At 43.7% G+C, this 17,291-nt stretch overlaps 2 long non-coding RNA genes across 2 annotated transcripts in view; one reads left to right on the top strand and one right to left on the bottom strand.

The window, feature by feature from the left end:
• Positions 1–3,911: 3,911 nt before the first annotated feature.
• LOC149290501 (uncharacterized) overlaps positions 3,912–17,291 on the bottom strand; it is a 185,101-nt gene continuing 171,721 nt past the window's right edge. Inside the window, exons 2-3 of the long non-coding RNA XR_016277229.1 lie at positions 4,361–4,474; positions 3,912–4,127 (exon numbers count right to left, since the gene is read on the bottom strand). This is a non-coding gene — a long non-coding RNA (uncharacterized LOC149290501). The remainder of the gene's footprint in view (positions 4,128–4,360; positions 4,475–17,291) is intronic.
• Positions 5,959–6,590, top strand: LOC149290502 (uncharacterized). Its single transcript, XR_016277240.1, has 3 exons — positions 5,959–6,171; positions 6,287–6,352; positions 6,474–6,590. It is a non-coding gene; the product is annotated as an uncharacterized LOC149290502 (long non-coding RNA).

Raw genomic sequence — 17,291 nt, forward strand, 5'->3', positions numbered from 1 at the left:
TTAAACTTGTGTTCTACCTGGACTCCTAGATCCCATTCAGCCATTTGTCACCCATCCTATATCTGTGCACTTCATTTTTCTGCCCTAAGTGCAGTACCTTACATTTCTCTGTGTCGAATTTCTTTTTGTTCGCTTGGACCCAGCTTTCTTGTCTGTTCAGGTCATTTTGAATTTTGATCCTGTCCTCTGGGGTATTATCTACTCCTCCTAATTAGGTGCCATCTGCAAATTTGATAAGTATTCCTCCATTTCTGTCATCCAAGTCATTGATAAAGATGTTGAATAGCACTGGGCCCAGGACAGAGCCCCACTGGACACTCCACTGGTCACTTCTCTCCAGGATGAAAAGGAGCCATTACTGAGCATCCTTTGGGTTCGTCCGGTCAACCAATTACAAATCCATGTAACAGTTTCCTTGTCCAGCTTGTTTTCATGTTTTTGTTTTATATACTGTTTAATTTTGTTAACTGCTATTAAGGGACATAGCTATGACATTCTATGATATGAAACCTTTTGATAAATTTGCAATATTGCAATCCTATATATACATATTATCAGACATAACTCCAGGGAATGTTAGCCTTTTGGATGCCAGAAGGTTCCTCTGATTCTTCAGAGCAAGAAGCAACACTTCAGCTGCCTTCTAGAAGATAAAGCAAAAGGCTTCCAAAAGGACTGAACCCTTGGGCAAGTCACACTCTCTCAGCCTCAGAGGATGGCCATGGGAAACCCACTCTGAAGAAACCTGCCAAGAAAACCCCTTCAGAGACTCCCATAAGGTCACCATAAGACCTGGAAACAACTGGAAGGCAGACCCCAAGAACAACATTGGGAAATAGGTGCAAGCCTTGCCTTGGGAAAGTGTAAAGACTGGGCTCCAGTCAATGGAGGTCTTCTTCAGGCAGTAAAGGGAGGTTTATGCAAATGCAGAATGACATCACTGCTATGGAAGGCTCTCTTGACCAATCAGAGAGCAAGATAAAGGTTCTTCTGGAAGCTTCCATGAGAAGGGGATATAAGGCCTGAGAGACCAAGAGACAGTTGGGGGAATTGTGTCGGTTGGAGATCGAGAGAGAGAGAAGTTTATCGCACTGCGTTCTGAGACCGTTCTCATCACGTGATGAGAACGGAACGCATTTGAGTATACCGCACAGTATGTGTTCCAATCGGGTTCTCAGAACGCTTAAATGCGTTCCAAATGTGTTCCAGGAGGGTACAGATATGAATGTGTTCCCAGAGAGCTGGAACGGGATGAGAACGTTCCAACAGAGGTGTGTGCGGTATTCTTATGTGTTCTCAAATCCGTTCTCGCATTCCTCCGTCTCCTGATTGGCTGAAAGAATGCCCTTCCCTTTTAGTCCTCCAAAGTCCTAGAGCGTACTAATTTTTTCTTTGCTCTCCCATGTATGACGTGCCCCCGTCTTTGACAAAAGGATTTTATCCTATTCTCTGCATACACACACGTGTGTGAGGTTTTTTTTCTGTGCACGGGTACAAAAAAGCAGAAATGGAGATATTACATAGACATAATGCATAGCACTAACTATCACAGGTTGCATGTTTGCAAACTGTTACCGAGTCGCAAAAGCAGAGGATACAAGTGTCTCCGGAATTGTCACAGAGTGACTTCTGTCGCCAGCATATTGCAATGTGTCTAGACATATTTATCTCTGGAGTTGTGTAAGTGACCCATCTCTGTTGTGTGTATGCACAATACACCATGATATCCGGGGGCTGGGGTTTAAAGGACATCTGGGGTCCGCGGATGCAGCGACACCGAGGGCAGCACTAGGAAAAGGGGGGAAATATTCTGAGGGGGGGGGAACCTGGAGGTTTCTCAGTTTTTTGTCTTTTTAAAACCTCTGTCTGTCGGGCTCTGAGGATTTGGGGCTGGCCTCCCTGCGTGCTTATGACAGATTGGGCTTTTTCCAGCTCGGCTTTGGGGCTTCTCCTCCCCTTGCAGATGATTGACAGAGGAAAGGGAGGCATTTAGGGGCAAATTTAGACTGGGGATTGGTTGTTTGGGGTCACATGTACGGAGGCAAGGAGACTATTGGATGGCCGGGTTTTGGGTATTGAAGCCATGGAGGCCATAATGGATGAGGGGTGCTGGAATGCTGGGAAATATATGCAAATTAGCTTTAAATTTTGGACAAAACGAGCTCATAACAGCAAAAGGAGCGGGTTGTGGGCAGCAGGACAAACGGTATAGGATCGACCATATAGAAAGAGATGTCATAGAGCAAGGAACGGCGATACTCGCCATGACACGAAAGACAGTGGAAATGTGTGGGGTCTGGGTTGCTCTTGATGCCAAATTGCTCAGTCGTGGCTCCTGTCATGGGAGCTCGACATGCCGCTGTATGCTGTTATCCTTGTGGGTGACACAGAAAAGAAAGGAGTCGCCTGCAGCGGGCAGAATTCTGGAGCAGCATTAAAGCCTCTCATGAGATGCTTTAATGGGCTGCCAGAAGACCGCTGGCCAATATGACCCTGTTCTCATACTGTGTGACCTACAAGGATGACAGTATATTTCGGCCTGCACAAAAAGAGGCGGGGAACTTCCCCGCCTCACATTCTGGTAAAAGAAAAGAAATAGAAGAAAAACCCTTCCCTCCCCAGTGTCCCCTGAAGGTCTCTTCCATTTTGGGAGAAAGGGTGGGGGCCATGTAGAAATGCATGCAAGGCAGAGTTTCACACACTATAGACATCCATGGAGGGTGTGCCGGGGATTGGCAGCATGCTGGCTAATATGCAAATGGATCTTGTTCTTTGAAAAGCATGAGCAGCCCAAAGAAGAGTGTTAACTAAGCCAAAATTACATCTGAGGAAGTGGGTTTATGTGTAATGTTGACCATGGTTTTCATTGCTGGCTGGTAAAATTATTTTCAAAGAACTGTTCTCCCTCCAGCATGTTAAAAAAGGGATCATTTCTGGATTTCAGGAATTATGTTCTTTTTCATCTGTAATCTGTTATGCATTTGAGAAATTATTTCATATTCAGAATTTAACTAATATTAGAATTTGTTTATAGTACTGCACAATTTGCCACTCAAAACTTACCATTGCTGATGGATCATGAAGCAAACATGTATATCAATACTCTCTGCCTGAATATTATTACTATTATTACTGTTAAGCTTTATTTGCAAAGTGCTGAAAGTTTACACAGCAATGTATTTCCATTGCTTTTAATTGGGATGATTTTTATTTTGTAGAACATTTCTACTTGCATGTATAAAACAACATGTATGGCCACTCTACCATGCATTTGGGATTGTTTGAATGAAGACACTTCTTGGTCACAAAGTACATGTAAAGGCTGTCGAACAGAAGCGGTATGATGTGGGCTAACTTTACAGGGGCCTACTGGTAATACGTCATACCTGCATCTACCTTGACTGTTTGGAATGCTAGCTTTTCACAGCTAAGCGAATTTGATATCTGGATTAAGGTTGTTATGTTACCTCTATCTTTATGAAACTATGTACCTTTGATGCTCTTGGCAGTGTGTATTTCCTGTACTTGGTGGCATGGTATTCAAGAAATTATCAATCTGCCAGTCTGAACAGCTATTTTTATATAGAAGTAAAGGACACTACTGTTAAGCATGGCAACAGATGTGAGTTATTAATTACAAACTGCGTTTATTACACTGCGACGCAATACAACAAAACAATCTTCTAAATCTGTAATAACAAACAAATGATTACCCAGAAATTGGGGATTCACACTTGTTAAAAATAAAGTCTGGTTCCCTTGGAACAACATATATGTACCATATGCAACTTTGGATGCCAGTCAAAAAAAGGTTTTATAAAAAAAACAGAAATACCCTTTTTAAAAAAAGGACAATCATAACTTCGTTAACATCGATCGATGCATGTTATTTGAAAACAAAATAACAGCCATCTTACGTTAAGAGTACAGTACTGTGTCCAAACTCTAAACTTGTATTCAATAACAATGCAGTAATAAAAACATGTGTGAATACAATTAAGTGTTGGATGTTTTCTGCAGATGCAATTCAATTATATTTTCGATTTTCTTTAATCTGCCATTCATTTTCTGTAGTACTCCCACAATTTTCCGATTGATGTTTTCCTGCGTTTTCAAGGAAGATTGCACTGTACAGACAAAAGATATATACAAAAAGCTTTTAATAAGACAGTTTATTGCAATGTATTCTCTGTTTAACACAATATGTTCATATATTTCTTTTTATTTACTGTCTTGAAAGTAAAGTTTTCGTGATATTCAGTTCTCCGGTATATAGATGTATGTTATTAATATAAACCTTAATCCTTATATGACCACCACTCTCTTTTGAAAAAGACAATGCATATTTATTTAAATTCACCTGACTGTTGAAGTTCAGTTATGTAGCTGGGTACAAGAGTTTGGGGTTCTGGCAAGATGTCTCTTGCCGATGGTCCCGACTGGATTCCACTACAGCAAGGTTCATCTATAGTATCTGCATGTTGATCAATATAAAAAAATCAAAGAGATAACTAGATCAGAAATTGTGCATTGATCATAGTAAGAATACTCTAGGAAAACTGCAGGTTGATAATACAACTAAAAATGTAGGACATCAAAATTTCTCCATCTTTTTGCAGTTAGAAAAAAGTAAGAAAACAGAGTGGCAATGCTGTTGTCTAATAATTTTATCCTCCATATGTACACCCATCTATCCCTTCCTATGTTGGAAAAGTATGGCGACCTCAGGGCTGGTAGTCCATTGTAGTGTTTTTTTCTTTTGGAAACTGATAAGGGAAGTAGCCTAATATGATATTGATATAGTGACTGTCTTTAGCAACTGTTCCTTATGGCTACAACACTGGAGGAATTCCATGGCATACTATGCAACAATGAGCCTTTACTTGTAAAGCTACAAACTTACCCGAGGGATTTTTTTCCTGGGAGCCATGGTTCCCCGCCATAAGCCACAGCTCTTTCATTAGGGGGAAAAAGGGTGGTTGTTTTTCTTTGGGGGGTGATGGCCCAAAACTATTTAGACTGGCCAAAAATTTTTCACGCGTCATTTTGAACTTCCTGTACACCTCTTCGGCGGTGCGGTTGTAGCCATGCATTTTTAATTGCTCTGCTACCTCTCTATGCACAGGAAGAATGGGTACAGAACGGGACCTCATGAGCGTCTTTAATTTTCCGCTCCCCCTAACACTTCTCAGGAGCAGATCAATCTCCTTATTGACCCATTTGGATCCCTTCCTACGCGCCATCACTGCTTCCCAATAACTTCGGCCACTCCGAAAAGTCCAGCGGGAAGAGGGATTTGCAACGTCATCACTGTGCAGGGATTCTTGGCGCCAAAACTAGACTTGCGCCCTCTAGTGCTTTTACTGCAGTGCCGGGAGTTTGGGAGTGCAGAGAGCCAGCATCAGCAGCTAAGTGCTAACGCAGAAGTTTATTTCACAACCTCTATAATTAAATTGCAGACAGTATTATTTTATACTTTCTGTAATTAGGAAAGCCATGGATAGCCATGCAGTGACCGAAAGCAGTGCCTCCGCACAAGCAAGGGGGAGGGTGTGGAGTGCCAATGAAGTTTTGGCCTTATTGGAGATATGGAAAGAACAAAAATTGCAGACCAAATTAAAAAAGAATTACAGAAATTTGGATAAATTTAAAGTTGTATCTGATGAAATGGCAAAGAGGAACCATGTCAGATCTGCCGAGGAATGCAGATCTAAATCAAAAAAATTGAGATTTGAGTACAGAAAGGTTGTGAAACACAATCAGAGAAGTGGAAGCAACCCTATTACATGTCCCTTTTATAGGGAACTAGAGGAAATCTTTCATGGGGATGTTAGCATCACCCCTAACAGGTTATCCCGAAGTCTTGATTTTGAAAGGGAGGGTGAAACCACAAATGTGAATCAAGAAACCGCATCCACCTCCATGGCTAACACAGGTGAAGGAAGCACCCAAGAAACAACTACCAGACAAGACAGTGATGAAGGCAAGTAGCCCATCTGTAATGCCTGAAGATTTCTGCTATGTGCATGACAACATTATTTTGTTAAAAAGACAAAGGCTTTACTCTTTTTTTCCCCTTGCATTTTTCAGATTCTGATGACACTTGTCTCGATGACACAGTCATTACGATACCTGTCACAATTTTGGAAAGTGGACCTACGCAAATAGCAGGTAGTCATATATAAATTTCTGTCAATTTCTGGATCTCTGTTTTCTTCATAAATATTGTGAACCTGTATATGTGTTCAAAAGAAATAACGTTGGTGTTTAATGCTCCACTTTGAAGGTGCGACTGGAGAACAATTGGGTGACTTGGAAAGACGTGCAGATGATACAAGCGGTACAAGCAATGGTAGGTAGCATCTGCTTTTCTAAGAAAATTCTTTGTCTACAACCCTTTACATGATGCTACCATAAGAAATAAATTTCCTTCCTGTGGGCTTAATCTATTTTCACTAATTTTTAAATTTCAGTACCTAACGATCCAGAGGACGAACCACCCAATGTATTGCTGTCTCCTGGAACAAGACTGCGTTCAAACAGGAACAGGAATCGTCGCGCCAGAAGAGGAGAACATATTGCGCGCACTATAATGCAGAGTGCAAGTCAAGAGGCCCAACTTACCCGGAGAACACAGGAACGGTTCATGGAAATTGTACACGACAGCATGAAAGACTGTAGGAGGACAGAAATGGAACTTGTAAATATTATGGAGGAAGATGTAAGGAGAAGTGCACAGGACAGACAGAGAATGTTGCAGTACATGGAGACCATGACTGAACTGTACCGGAGGAAAGTAGATCATGAATGTTCACTTCCAACGGGGCAACATGATACTGTTGCCCAAGGAACTATGCACACATCATTCAGGGCATCTCCGTGTGATATTCCTCCTTCAGCACCAGGCCCAGCTGTCTTTACAGATTTCCAGGAGCAACCATCCACATCTTATTTTGGTGGGAAACGTCAAGGGAACAATTCCCCTGAACTCTTTGATGAACTTCCTCCTGCTTATGCTCCTGATGGTTGTCCTGTCACTCCTAGTAGTGAAATTAGAGATGGTGACAACACAGTAGAGAACATCAACAGGGATGTTCAGAATGTTGTTGCAGTCACTGATCCCCCAGAAAATGAAGGCTGCATTGGAACCGTGCAATGTGTGAACAATGCAGGAACATCTTCCTTGCAAGGCGCAGTTGCACCTGTTCAAAACCAAGATAAACCATACAGTTCTCGTACTGGGAGGATAATCAAGAAAAAAAAAATATTTTCCCCATAAGGGAAACATATAGGGAAAAGGTTCTGTTTTGAAACCTCAGATATGTTTCAGCATTCTATGTTTACCCTGTTACGTGCCCTTTGTGACCGATAAAGAGGGACTTAAACCATTTCTCCTTGAACCACAGTAAAATTTCATTTTCATGTTAAGGAAAACTTTTGTATGTCACCATGTGCATATGGATATGTTCTCACCTAATGTATATACAGTGTATATAAATGCATGCTTTGTTGACATAATGGAAAACAAGCCACCAGACGGTTTTTTTCCAAAAGGAAAAGGATATTTAATCGTGTTTTAAAATGTTAAGTTATATTGTTGATAAAATACAGCTGTGTTCTCAGAAATTGGTCTACCGTCCTTAATATACCTAAACATTTCCACAACAATAGCAACATTATTCAGCAATGGTTTCTAGAACAGCCTTCCTTTTGGTTTTCAAGTTTGGTATTATCCTTAATGTCTTCACAGTGTAACATTGCAATGGTAGAAAACATGATGTATTAATATAAATGTAATATAAACAAGCCATTTTTACACCATTGTTTTCCTATATTCCCAAAAAAGGATATTTGAAACATCAATATAGCAATTGTATAACACTTCAAAATAGATTTCCAAAATTTGGGTAAACCATGAAGCTAATCTATAACAGTCGGGTATTTATACCCCACAATAATATAAACACCACTAGCAGAACCTGATTGGGAAAAAAAAGTTAAAAGAAAAAAGAATGTAAACAACCGTGATTCAACATTGCCGTCTGGTAAAGTTATTCACATGTTGTACATGACATGTTGTCAAACACATGTATATCAACATTAATAGATTGATACAAAGGTAAACCAAGAAAAAACGTTTTGATCAGATCAATGCTGTTGCCATAACTGAGGTGATGTTATGAAACATCAAATAATGTCAGTTTCTGGTGTTAACGACCCAAAATAATGCTAGTTACTGCAGATCTAACAGTTTGACCCTCTTTTTTGTGATTTGTAGAGTGTCCTCTGATGTTATTCGCTAAAGCGGGGAGGACAATTTTCGCAGGTGGCTCGACATCGGGATCAAGCACTTCTCCCCTCGTCTCGCAAATATTGTGCAGTATGGCACATGCTGTGACAACAGAGATGAAATTTTCCTCTTTCACAGTTAGTCTACCAGACAGACACCCCCACCTAGATTTCAATCGCGAAAAAGACCTCTCCACCACGCATCTTGCCTTGCAATGGGCGGTGTTGTAAGCAAGTTTGTCAGGTGTTAATTCTCCACGATATGGTGTCATGAGCCATTTCCTGATTGGGTAGGCACCATCCCCTATAATCAGTGGTGGAATGGCTACATCGTGGACATGAAGGGTGGGATTTCTGTGCACAAAACAGCCTTCATCCATCACTTGACAGATAGCGGAATTTGTAAATATGTGGCTGTCATGAGATCTCCCACAATTCCCTACTTCAATGTCAATGAACCTCCCACTGTGATCTGTAGTTGCTTGCAGAACAATTGAAAATCCCTGCTTGCGGTTGATGTATTCCTCTCTGCGTCCCAGCGGTGGGCAAACAGAAATATGAGTGCCATCAATAGCTCCTACGCAGTGTGGGAATCCGAGTCTCTGAAATCCATCCATAATCTGAAAAAAGGCAAAGGTATAATAAATTTGGGATATCAAAAAAGTGGGTTAACATATTTCATATCAGATGATGCATTATTATTTTTTGGTATATGAAACTGGGATCAAAGAGACAAAAGCTTAAAAAGGACGATAGAAATTATTATGGTTTATATACCTAGAACACACTGAAGGGGAATCCAGATGTTACTTGTTCACATATCAACTCTTACAAATATATCAAGATACATTTTTTCAGAATTGCAAACCACAACAGCACAGCTGGATAAGAGAGAGGCCAGCAGCAGAGATGCACCTACGAAGTGCATGCTCCAAGCCTAGGACCACCACCCCCCCAGCACAGCTGGATAAGAGAGAGGCCAGCAGCAGAGATGCACCTCCGAAGTGCATGCTCCAAGCCTAGGACCACCCCCGCAGCACAGCTGGATAAGAGAGAGGCCAGCAGCAGAGATGCACCTCCGAAGTGCATGCTCCAAGCCTAGGACCACCCCCCCCCAGCACAGCTGGATAAGAGAGAGGCCAGCAGCAGAGATGCACCTCCGAAGTGCATGCTCCAAGCCTAGGACCACCCCCCCCCCAGCACAGCTGGATAAGAGAGAGGCCAGCAGCAGAGATGCACCTCCGAAGTGCATGCTCCAAGCCTAGGACCACCACCCCCCCAGCACAGCTGGATAAGAGAGAGGCCAGCAGCAGAGATGCACCTCCGAAGTGCATGCTCCAAGCCTAGGACCACCCCCGCAGCACAGCTGGATAAGAGAGAGGCCAGCAGCAGAGATGCACCTCCGAAGTGCATGCTCCAAGCCTAGGACCACCCCCCCAGCACAGCTGGATAAGAGAGAGGCCAGCAGCAGAGATGCACCTCTGAAGTGCATGCTCCAAGCCTAGGACCACCACCCCCCCAGCACAGCTGGATAAGAGAGAGGCCAGCAGCAGAGATGCACCTCCAAAGTGCATGCTCCAAGCCTAGGACCACCACCACCCCAGCACAGCTGGATAAGAGAGAGGCCAGCAGCAGAGATGCACCTCCGAAGTGCATGCTCCAAGCCTAGGACCACCCCCCCCAGCACAGCTGGATAAGAGAGAGGCCAGCAGCAGAGATGCACCTCCGAAGTGCATGCTCCAAGCCTAGGACCACCCCCGCAGCACAGCTGGATAAGAGAGAGGCCAGCAGCAGAGATGCACCTCCGAAGTGCATGCTCCAAGCCTAGGACCACCACCCCCCCAGCACAGCTGGATAAGAGAGAGGCCAGCAGCAGAGATGCACCTCCAAAGTGCATGCTCCAAGCCTAGGACCACCACCCCCCAGCACAGCTGGATAAGAGAGAGGCCAGCAGCAGAGATGCACCTCCGAAGTGCATGCTCCAAGCCTAGGACCACCACCCCCCCAGCACAGCTGGATAAGAGAGAGGCCAGCAGCAGAGATGCACCTCCGAAGTGCATGCTCCAAGCCTAGGACCACCACCCCCCCAGCACAGCTGGATAAGAGAGAGGCCAGCAGCAGAGATGCACCTCCGAAGTGCATGCTCCAAGCCTAGGACCACCACCCCCCCAGCACAGCTGGATAAGAGAGAGGCCAGCAGCAGAGATGCACCTCCGAAGTGCATGCTCCAAGCCTAGGACCACCACCCCCCCAGCACAGCTGGATAAGAGAGAGGCCAGCAGCAGAGATGCACCTCCGAAGTGCATGCTCCAAGCCTAGGACCACCCCCCCCCAGCACAGCTGGATAAGAGAGAGGCCAGCAGCAGAGATGCACCTCCGAAGTGCATGCTCCAAGCCTAGGACCACCACCCCCCCAGCACAGCTGGATAAGAGAGAGGCCAGCAGCAGAGATGCACCTTCTAAATCCATGCCCCAAGCCCAGGACCATTAACCCACCCCCATAATTGCAAAAGTAATTGAAAGCCTTTCTTTTTTTCCCACACAAGGAAAAGGCAGGATGTAAACATATCTTAATGGTATTACATAAGCAAAACCTATATATCTTTAGATATGCATTAATGCATTTGCATCCAGAAGTCTTAGGTTTAAAAGTAATATTGATACACACCGTGTGGTAGTTTCCAAGCTGGATAGTTTTCCTCAGCAGCAGCTTCTCCATGGGAAGGACCACCTCGATGGCAATTTCTGCAGCTGTGGATGCTCCAACCTCAAAACGGGAAGCCACCTTCCTATACATCAGAGGGCTTGAGAGCCACCAAATAGTCAGGGCCACTCTCTTCTCCACCGGGATGGGACTCCGGAATACAGACTCCCCACGCTCCAGCTCTGGTCTCAAGATGCTGGCCAGATCAAAAAGGGTTTCTTTAGACATGCGGAAGTTACAAACCCACATGTCGTTATCCCATCTCTGGAGGACTTCGTCACTCCACCAGTTGGTCCGCTCCCGGGGTTGCTGCCACCAACGTGGGATGCGAGGCCAGGTTGCCATCCATGCCAGACAACTGGATATATCTAGATTGCCGCTGGCAGCCATAACTGCAATCTTACTCAGAGCAGCCCTCCGGCGCGAAATGAGGACAAGTGATTTAGCAATGCGACTCATTCTTCTCCTTCTTCGCTCTTCTTCTTTCTCTACCATGCTCACAAGATCAAAAAATGCTTTCTCCGACGCCATCTTTACACCCCACAAGGAAGTCACCGGACGACTTCCGGGTCAAAACAACCACCGAGTGGCGACGTCATTGGTACACCGCCCACAATATCTAACACGCATGCGCTATAGCAAACCGTTCTGAGAACGGTTTCAAGAAAAAGGAATCGCAGTGCGGTAAAATGCCGTTCTGATCACGTTCTGATCACGTTATAGTTTGCTAATGTGGTAATATCTGTTCCAGGAACGTTCTCATCACGTGATGATACGGAACGTTCTCAGAACCCAGTGCGATAATCTTCATTGTGTTTCTTGGTGTGTCTTTTGTGAGAGGGGTTTCTTATACAGAAATGGGGAGGATGGTTCTAATAGAAGCCTTGTTATTCTTCACAAACATTGGGCTTTGGCCTCTAAGAGGAGGACAAAAGGAGCTCCTTTGGGAGGTTTTAAAAATCTCCTCCCTTTTCTTATTAAGAGATGTGCAGGCAAGAAGGAAGGAGGCAGACCAGACCATCTCATATTTCCAAGAATGAAACAAACAAACAAACAAACAAACAAACAAGAACAAAAATAAGGATCAGACAGAAAAACAAACTGCTTATCTTTTAAAAAGTAAAACAATTTTTAAGGGTAAAAATCAGCCTTTGGTGTTTCTACACTTTTACAACTGACTCAGGCTGTATCTGCACTTAAGAAATAATTCAGTTTGAAACCGCTTTAACTTTCTTGGCTCCATCCAGTGGAATCCTGGGATTTGTAGTTTGTTGCAGCACTAGAGCTCTCTGGCAGAGAAGGCTAAGTGTCACAAAGGAAAAAAAAAAAAACCGGATTCCATAGCATTGAGAGGTTAAAGCCATGTCAAAGTCCCTTATTTCTGCAGGACTTCCTTCCACTCTTCCCTTCAGTCTCTCTCTCTTCCCTGAAGGCCTCAAACTGCCAACTGCCAAGCGCTCAGGCAGAAGCAGCCATTTTGTGTTCTGGTGGCCATTTTGTGCTGCTTCTTACTGTGGGGAATAATGTTCTGGAACCTTCTCTGAGGCCTCAGTTAGACAGAGGTCTCTCTTTCTCTCCTGAGGCTCCAGAGTCAGAAGGAGGCCAGGCTCCTTGGGCCAAAAGGAAGGAAGTGTGTCTCTTTGTGTGTCTTTTGTGTCTCTTTTCTGAGAGAGTTTTCTTATTACAAAGCTCTGCTCCTTCAGGGGAACATGGGTTTAAAAAGGGATCAGAAATAGGGAGGATAGTTTTAATACAAGCCTTATTATTATTATTATTATTCACAAACATTGGGCTTTGACTGCTATCCTTGTTTTTAATAACTGTTTTAATAACTATCCAGTAATTTAATGGTATTTTATTTTGGATGGGAGGGTTAGGGTTTTGGAGATCATGAAACATGTTTTTATTGTATTGCATGCATATTTTTATTGTAAGCTGCTAAAAGGTGGCCATTCTTGTGTAGTAATTGTCTTGTGATTAACTCCCAGAACAGCCTTGTAAGGTAGGCTTCATAGGCTCCTAGGGCTGGAAGGGAGCCCCAAGGGCCAAACAGTCAGCCCCATTCTGTCCTCCAAGTCCTCCGAAGAGATGGCCATCCAGCCCAGTGTTGCCAACAAGCCTCGGAGATAATTCCCGGAAATGCTTGTCCAAAACCCGCTGAATCCCCTCACATCACACTGAATTTTCAGTCACAATTCCCAGAAAATTCCCATAATGTTAAAATGGCGGATGTTTTGCATAGCCTATAAGCCAAATCATATAAAATTACATAAGAAGTGAATTATTATGCAGTCTAGTATAACTCCACAAGGAAAACAACAACTAATTTTTTTCTATATTCATTCAATTATGAAAAGTTTAAATTTTGGTAGGCTATATTAATATATATTAATATAACAACAACTTGCAACAGGACTGTCAAGAAAGAATGTTGATCTATGAGATATAAGATCCATTTAAATTAACCCAAATAGTGTAAACTGCACAGATTATCCTGGCATTTTATTAGTTTGGGTTATAGTTTGCTATTATTCAATAAAATTATTACTGTATTAAATAATTTAGCAATTTAAGTATGCTTGTTTGTTTACTTATTTGTTCAAAGTCTAAAGAAACTGATGATATTTCAGAATCTTACCTCAGGTTTAGATTTTTTTATGACAAAACGGTCCATTCTTCCATTTGGAAACAAGCAAAAAACAGACAAACAAAAAACAGCTAGGTTAGGCTAACTACTAGTGATAAGACAAGTCTTAGATAACCACAAATGTACACACACAGGCCAGTTGCCATAACCACCATGGCCAAGAAGCAACAATAATTCAAGCTAGCTTTACCAGAAAGTATTATTATATTATTTATAATTTTATATAATGCTGTAGATTTGCACAGCGCTGTATGTACAAATAATAAATAAAGAGTCAACCTGCCTATGGCTTACAATCTAAAAAATAATAGGATAATACATATAAAATACATAGCAATACAGGAAATGGTTCAATAAAACAGGCAAAAAAAGAAGAAGAACATAGCAAGTGAGAATCACACAATGCTTGGGAATGCATCTCTGAACAGGATGGTCTTCAACTCCATTTTGAAGCTGGTTAAAGAAGTGATAAGGGCCCTTGCTTGCAAATTATTGAGCAAATCTCTGCAGTGTGGAGGGTGTGGACTGGCAATTCCCTTGTTCAACCAGGGAATCCTGGGAATTGTAGTTTGTTGTGACATGAGACACTGCTTTTACCGGCAGCCAGGGCTCCATGCATGAAATTCTGGGCTTGGTGGTTTGTTGTGCCCAGAATCCCATCATCGCAGGGAGCCTTGCAGTTAGAAGCAGTGCCAAACTGGATTATTTCTGCAGTATGGATGGCAATGGAAAAGAGAACGAAAAAGAGAGCCACAAAACAAACTTCTTGGAAGACAGAGCAGGGATGCCAACTTACCAGGTGCTCTGCCCATGCTCAGAGGCATATTTAATCACTAACACACACACACAGTCTCAGGGACATCACATTCACATCACACAACTAACTAGTAGGGCAGCCCATGGAAGGGAGGGAAGATGGAGATAAACACATCCCTGATTATTCTACCCAGGTGCTCTGCCCATGCTCAGAAGCACCTTTCCACCTCTTTTTCTCCTCCATTCTTCTACTTTTTCCCTACTAGATTTTCCTCCCATCGACCCAAATGGTCCTCCTCACAGTACAACAACAACCCTGAGAGGTAGGCTTGTGGCACTCTGCCCAAGCTCAGGAATTCAGAAATTCAAATGTCACTCTCAGGCACACACAGTAGTCCCAACATCAACCCATGATACCATTATCAACTATTGCCTTTGTGATTGTGTGCCTTAAAACTTATGGCTTACTTGGAAATTCAAGGCAATTGGGATTAAGCCAGCCAAATCCCTCACTCCTCTGTCCTGGGCAGCAACACTTTGTGCCTGGGTTGGTTGCTTGCCCAATGCCTGCCTCTCTCTCTCTCCAGCAGCCGCTTTGCCTGGAGCGGAGCCTGAATGCCTGAGGGGGGGGGCAATCAATCACTGTCCTCCTCTCTCTCTGATTGGCTGAAAAAACTGTTAGTGTGATTCCAGAGTTGGTTGGTTTGCTCTTTGCTCCGTTCTGAACAAGTTCTGGCTCTCAAAGGGAGTCGTTGGAGAGAGAGAGAGAGTGTGTTTTTTCTTCAGCCCTCTTTCTGATTGGCTGAAACTGTTACAATCCAAAGGGTTGGTTGCATGCTGCAGGCAGCTTTCAGGCTGGAGCTGAAAGTCGCCGAAAATGCACTGAAATAGAGGAGGGCACGGAAATCACACGAAAAGCTCTGAAAAGTCACCGTTTTCGTGTGAAAGTCGCGAAATTGGCAACACTGATCCAGCCAGAGACTCCTCCAATGCTCTTTGAGGCAGCGGCTCCCATAGATTTGCTCAGAGGTCATGGGGGCCCACAGTCCCATGGGAACCGGTCCTTGCCTCCCCCTTTGGGAAAGGAGACCCTTCAGCCCCCTAGAGTCACTCTTGCCACTCATTCCTAGAATGGCTGGGACTCAGAGGAGTTTCCTAGGCATTGTCACCTTCTGCCCTCCATGGCCATTGGCACTGACCTTTTCCCATTGCCTTCCCTCCCTCAGCCCTGTGGACCTCCTCCTCCTTCGCACTCAGAGCAACTCTTCTCTACGGCTGAGGAGACGGCCTCTGACCCAGGGAAGCTCCAGCCATAAAGGACTGCAGAAGAGCCCTTTCTTTAACACTTTAACAGTGTGAAAGTCAAATTTTAGGAAACATCGAGTTATTAAAGGACCGTGTAATGGAGGCTGACACCAGCATATGTGAAATTTTTGCATTGCTGGATTCTTTGAAAAGTCAAATAGGAAAAAAATATGAAGTCCATCGCTCCATTAAAAAACAGAAGAAGTTATTACAAAACATTCAATATGAGCTCCAGATTTCTCTGCAGGGCAAGTTACTTACTGAAACATGTAGTGAATCTGATACTGATTCAATCAGGAATGACAATCTTCAGCAACAAATGAGTTATCATGCCCAGGAAACTAGTCATTCCCCAACTATTATAAAAAAGAAAAGTCCAAAGAAAGAGAAACAAGAACCAGAAAGCAGAACATCAAAGCCTGCTTCTCTAAGGACAATGAAACAGCTGAACGTCACCAACCCCAAAGCAAAAAAGCAAGGCAATTGATGTGCCTTCACTGAGCAAGACTGAAATGAAACAAAAGCACTGTCATCTCACCCATTCTGCTGCTTAATTGTAATATTTAGTACAAAATGAATCTAATCTACTCCTTTCTCTATTAATTGGGTATTGGGGGCACTGTGCTTCAGTGGTTCCGGTCCTACCTCTCGAGAAGATTCCAGATGGTGAGGCTGGGGGACAGCTGCTCTCGTAAAAGAGAGTTGACATCTGGCGTTCCCCAAGGCACCATTCTGTCTCCCATGCTCTTTAATATTTACATGAAGCCGCTGGGACAGATCATCTGGAGACATGGAGCGCGGTGTTATCAGTATGCAGATCTATCTCTCCATGTCTCCGACTGGTACAGTGACTAAGGATGGTGTCTCTCCTTTGGATACCTGCCTGGAGTCAGTAATGGGATGGATGAGGGAAAACAAACTCAAGTTGAATCCGGAGAAAACAGAGGTACTCGTGATAGGTACCTCAAGTCCAGAGAGTGGAATTTGTCACCAAGTCCTGGATGGGGTCACACTTCCCCTAAAGGACAGAGTTTGCAGTCTGGGAGTACTCCTGGACTCATCCTTAAAGTTATCATCGCAAGTGGATGCTATTGCCAGGAGTGCTTGGTACCAGCTTCAGTTGATACGCCAACTGTGTCCCTTGCCTGGACCCAAAGGATCTTGAAACCGTAGTACACGCACTGGTAACCTCTCATTTGGACTTCTGTAATGTGCTCTACATGGGGCTACCTTTGTACCAGGTTAGGAAGCTTCAGCTAGTTCAAAATGCTGCAGCCAGACTGGTCGCTGGAACTTCCAGGTCAGACCATATAACACTGGTATTAAAATCTTTACACTGGCTGCCAATTAGCTTCTGGGCTCAATACAAAGTGTTGGTTATTACCTATAAAGCCCTACATGGCTTGGGCCCGAGATATGTGAGGGAGCGCCTCTCCTCATTTAGTCCACCCCGCACTCTCAGAACATCAGGAAAGAATTTATTAGTACACGCTAAGGTGAGACTAGCAGCAACTCACCAGACAGCATTTTCATCAGCTGCACCAATGCACTGGAATAAACTTCCAGAAGAGCTTCGCATGATCCCCACAC

The sequence above is a fragment of the Sceloporus occidentalis genome, unplaced genomic scaffold, assembly GCF_023333645.1.
Source record: "Sceloporus occidentalis isolate IW3139 unplaced genomic scaffold, rSceOcc1.0.p SCAF_39, whole genome shotgun sequence".
NCBI lineage: Eukaryota > Metazoa > Chordata > Lepidosauria > Squamata > Phrynosomatidae > Sceloporus > Sceloporus occidentalis.